Raw genomic sequence first — 5,487 nt, 5'->3', positions numbered from 1 at the left:
TTGAGAAACAAAAGAAAATATGGATGGGGATGTTGATACAGTCTTAGAAGAGTTGGCTGTTTCCTTGCTTTCAAGAGCCTATGGAACCATGTATAGGTAGAAGGAGCAGGTTCAGTTGTAGCATCTGTGTCTGTGAGAGTAGAATGGATCATGCAGGCTGCTTCTCTGGAACTGTCATGAATGTTGATTTTGAGTAACTCCTGGACCTGACAAGATACTAAAACATTCTCTCTCTCTCTCTCTCTCTCTCTCTCTCTCTCTCTCTCTCTCTCTCTCTCTCTCACTCTCTCTCTCTCTGTGTTTACTTGTATGTTTCTCTTCTGTGTTTATCTCTGTGTGTGTATTTGTGTGTGTGTGTGTGTGTGTGTGTGTGTGTGTGTGTGTGTGCGTGGTAGTAGAACTAGTAAATTATTCATAGTAGAGAATAAAGTTAAGTGCTTTGGGAGAAAAGAATTGTTTTAGGTGTACATTTGAAACCTTTAGGTATTGGTGGTTGGGGTGAGGGGAGTTTCAATCCCAGGGAATAGAAGAGGAATCACACCCTCTAGAATAAGTCACAAGTGGGAACTTAGGCCATTGATTAACAGGTTACTCATCCAGGTGGAATCTGTTTGGTCCATGGGAGGTAGGCCTGATTGTGTTTCTTGGGGCTTATCAGTTTATAAAAGAGATACATTTGTTAACAGAGTGAACAGCCTTTAAGGTGAGCTAAGGGAAGACAAAAACTTTCCTGGAACAGAAGGTGAGGGAAGGACTTTTACTTCAGTCTAGGAGACTGAATATATATACATTTAGTATAATGAGAAACATTTTGAAGTAATTGTTGAAAAGAAAAAGAAAACTGGATAATTTAAAAACCTTGTGAATATGAAAATTGAACAAACAGTTTGGAATGAGAAACATCTTAAGTCTATAGTTAAAAGGTAACGAAAGGTAACTTATATTTGTAACTATGACAGCTAGATAGTAGAGATTTAGCAAAAGAAACATTTTAAGTCTTTAGTTTAAGGGCAATCTGAGGAAACATAAAATATGACCTTGTGATAATAAAAGTTGGATCATATAGTGGAATGTTTTATTAGGATTAGGCTAATTTATAAGAACTCTAACAGTTCATATTAGGACAGTGCCCTAACTAGCAGAGAATATATGGAGCACTTAGTTATGGGGAACTGAGTTTAGCAAAGAAAGTAACAGAAGGTTATATATGTGAAAGGTTACATTTGAACTTGTGTATCATCAATCCTGAAGCCTGTGAGTAAGGCAAACCTGTCTGTCTTTGCTAAGAGATCTGGTAGTCATAACTAGTTCACAAATTGATTACTGAGATAATAAGGTGGTAGATTACCTTGAGGTAAGGAGCTAGAGGTCTGTTTTCTGCATGTACTTAGCTTACCTACCAATGTAGTCCAAAATTGGGGAAAATAAATTATAATCAAAATGTTGTTAATTAAAATAACAGAGGTTGATCAATAGTCTACCACCCAGACACTGTTCCCAGGTGTCTGTGGTCTCCATTGCAACTTGGGCAGAATCAGTGTGTCCATTAGGCCCAAAAGAGGAAAAGCTTTTTTCTGTAGGAACAATGGAAAAATGACTCACCTTGTCCTTGGAAATATGAGACAATTAAATCTCTTGTGTCCTCAGTTTAACAACAGTCTAGACTGAGCCTGGGCACTAGCAAGGTTAGGAGCACTCTTTCTCAGTGGTTATCACCCCACAATCTAGGCAGTCTTGTCACTGTGCCTATATGAAGGAGAGAGAGCAAAGAAATAAAGTAGCAAGTGATGGAGGTGGTGGGGGAGCCTACATAGAAATCTTTCCATTCTTCTGGATGGCTGTCGAGAAAATTGTAAAAGTTTTATTTTTTTAAGTGCATTTAAACGGCCATGTAGACTTATTGTTTCATAGATTGTGGCCAAAGTTACCTTGTGAATTTAGAAGCCTTTAAGAGTGAGGGCTTTTCACTACCTAAAGACTATACATGGACTGACCCTGGACTCTGATCCCATAGGTAGCAATGAATATCCTAGTAAGAGCACCAGTGGAAGGGGAAGCCCTGGGTCCTGCTAAGACTGAACCCCCAGTGAACTAGTCTATGGGGGGAGGGCGGCAATGGGGGGAGGGTTGGGAGGGGAACACCCATAAGGAAGGGGAGGGTGGAGGGGGATGTTTGCCCGGAAACCGGGGAAGGGAATAACATTCGAAATGTATATAAGAAATACTCAAGTTAATAAAAAATAAAAAATAAAAAGAAAGATAAAAAAAAAAAGAGTGAGGGCTTTTCAGTAGGAAGCTTACAAGTGGCTGCAAAAACATACACTTCTGGGTGAAATGACATTTATTAATCATGCCCAAGAGCATGCTGAGGATAAATTAATAACTAGCAAAACAGAAGGCCAGATGGTCAAGTCGTCAAGCAATGAATTGGGGTCTGAGCTCAGGCCAGTGCCAGAGTGGGCAGTGTGGTGAATGTTTCATTCGGGACTAGGGTTTGCAGCAGTGAGAAAAGGAAATGATGCAGAAGAGAAAGGAAAATTTCACTCAAGGGAAAATGTCCTAAAATGGGGATTCAGCATAAAGACTGTGAATTTTTCCATCAATAAGGACACCACAGTGTGGCTGCAAGCTCAACGGACCTTTAGTGTGACCAGAGAATGTTTACCCAGACCAGTCTGGAAGACAAAGCTTAACAATTTGCTGGTTTTCAGAAAGATAGGTTTAGAGAGCAACATGTTGATTAGATATGTTTGTTAGAATTGATTGATGTACTGTGTGGGTGGGAGTGGTACCCTGACAGGCCCATGCTGAGGCATCTTTTCCCCATGAGGTACCAGGTATATGACAGACTTAAAATAGAGTTGTTTTACAGCATGGGAAGTGGCGTTGAATATAGAGGAGAATGGAGGGGAGAGAGAGAGTGAGAGAGAGAGAGAGAGAGAGAGAGAGAGAGAGAGAGAGAGAGAGAGAGAGAGAGATTCAAACTGATTTTACAGTAGCCTGGATTGTTTTCTCTAAAACTAATATTGAAGTCTAGACAGAAAATTTTAGAGAGACACAAGTTTTCAACAAAATAGAAGGGGCAATTTAGGAGAAATTAAAATTTAAATCTAAAAATATTTATAACTGTAGGATAAAGAGTAAGTAATTTTGAGTTCTTCTTTTCAGGTTCCTGTTTTACATTCAAAGTACCTCAAGCAGAAATGTCAGGGGACCTGGATGTCAAGAATTGGTATGACACACACAGCAGTGATGAAAAATTCTGCTACAGGTGGTCCATTAGCAAATTCTCTTTTCTTGTTGAGGGAATGGAATAATATATTACAAGCCCAATGTTCTCATCAGCTGCCAATAACAAAGTGATGTGGTGTTTGAAAATATACCCAAACAGGATTGATGAAGAAAGCAAAGGTTACCTATCACTTTAACTGATGTTGCTCAGCTGTGAAAAGAGACCAGTTTGGGCAAACATTGATTTTGTATCTTAAATGCCAATGGGGAAAAATGCAATAATGCAAAGAGCACAGGTGTCTACCATTTGCTGCCACACCAAGGCTATGGATAAAAAAGTCCATCCTTTGAGATTTCCTCTTTGTCTCAAACCCATTCGCTATGACTGGATGACAAACCACCCTCCTCTGCAATGTGAGTGCGGTCCAAGGCTCCTTTTGTATGTCTGGAGAGAACACAAGACCTTTGCTCAAGGTTCCAAGATACATATCAGCAGATAATGTTGAAGAGCTGTGAGAGAATTCCCTCTTCACAGACTGCTGTCTGGTGGTAACTGGCTATGAATACACGGCCCATAAGGCCATCCCAGCAGCTCACTATCCAATTTTCAGAGTCATGTTTGAACATGAAATACAAGAGAGCCTAAAGAACTGAGATGAGACTATGACCTGGATCCCCAAATCTCCAAGGAGATGATGAGTTTCATTTACTCTGGGAAAGCACCACACATCCACAGCCACTCCATGGCTACTGGTGTGCTGGCAGTTGCTCTAAAGTATGGCCTATGAAAATTGAAGGCCACATGTGAGGATGCACTCTAGAGGATGCTCTCTGAGGAGAATGATGCACATACTCTCATCCTGGCTGACCTCCACCGGGAAGAGCAGCTAAAGACATTACAGTTCATAATTCTGAGGTCTCTGAGACCTCAGGATAGAAGTTAATAATGGAGTCACATCCCCACTTGGTGTCTCAAGTATTCCACTGTCTGTCTTCTACAAAGAGTGTTTCCTGGGCCCTCCACCTGAAATGTCTTAAGTGTTCTTTAAGAGCAGGTCAGCTATGACCTACACATGTGTTCAAAAAGCAACAACCATTATTGGTCCTATTAACTCCTGGTTACACAATTGTACTGCTGTAGAATTTACATTGGACTTCAGGGGAAACAGGGTGGGTCAGGACAACTTACAACAGCTCTAAATATGTTGGAATGTTTGGTGGTGGAAGGGGCAGCACTAGAGTCTGGGACACTAACTGAAATCTACCCTGTTGATATTCTTGTTTGACTTATGTCTCCTGAATTGCAATCTGGGATTCAACTTAGGAAATAGCGTGAAGCACTGCCAAAAGTGTTTCTTCAGAGAAACCTTTGTGTATTGGACTGAGCAGAACAGCTATCCAGGGTCAAGAGCAGAGGAGAAATCAATCATGATTGTTTGGTCATAATAGAAGGGACAGGAAGAGAACGCTTTCTTTATTAAAAACTGAGTTTGGTGGTTTGAATATGCATGGGCCATGGGAAGTGTCACTATTTGGAACTGTGGCCCCTTTGGAGGAAGTGTACTCTTGTAATTGGATGTGTGTCACTGTGCAGGCATGGCTTTGAGATAATGTATATGCTCAAGTTCTGACCGATGTCACACAATCTCTTCCTGACACCCTTCATATCAAGATACTCAGTTCCTCCTCCAACACCATTTCAGCTTGTACACTGTAATGCTTCTTGCCATAATGATAATGGAATGTACTTCTGAAACTCTGTGCTAGCTCCAATTAAATGTCCTTTTTAAAAGTTTTCTTGGTCATGGTGTCCCTTCACAGCAATGAAACCCTAACTGTAATATTTATTTTGTGGAACTAGAAAGAATACTAGACAATTTTTACTTTCTTGGAGAACACTTGTTAAGTGCCCAGCATACACATACAGGTTCTCAATCATCTGTAACTGGTGATTCAGAGCATGTAAGGCCTTCTGCTCTCCATGGCTATGATGTTCTGAATATGCTTAGCCAAGGGAGTGGCTCTATTAAGAAGGGCGTCCTTCCACACATAACCCATAAAGGTCACTCCTCCAAATAGTGCCACTCCCTGGGCCAAGCACATACAAACCATCACAGAAGGATAATCTTTGTCCTTAGTTGTCTTCCAAACATAAACCTACTAGGCTTTTTAAGGCATATTTCCTAAGCCATAGATACACATATAATCCTGGCAAAATTCAATGGGTCACAAAACAATAATAAACAAAAACATCGT

At 40.5% G+C, this 5,487-nt stretch overlaps 1 pseudogene; it reads left to right on the top strand.

Moving 5' to 3' along the window:
• The first annotated feature begins 3,672 nt into the window (after positions 1 to 3,672).
• On the top strand, positions 3,673 to 4,297 carry LOC147996389 (TD and POZ domain-containing protein 4-like; annotated as a pseudogene).
• The last annotated feature ends 1,190 nt before the right edge of the window (positions 4,298 to 5,487 follow it).

The sequence above is a fragment of the Rattus norvegicus genome, chromosome 2 (assembly GCF_021556685.1).
Source record: "Rattus norvegicus strain SHRSP/BbbUtx chromosome 2, alternate assembly SHRSP_T2T, whole genome shotgun sequence".
NCBI classification, from domain to species: domain Eukaryota; kingdom Metazoa; phylum Chordata; class Mammalia; order Rodentia; family Muridae; genus Rattus; species Rattus norvegicus.
This window is presented reverse-complemented; position numbering and strand designations above follow the sequence as displayed.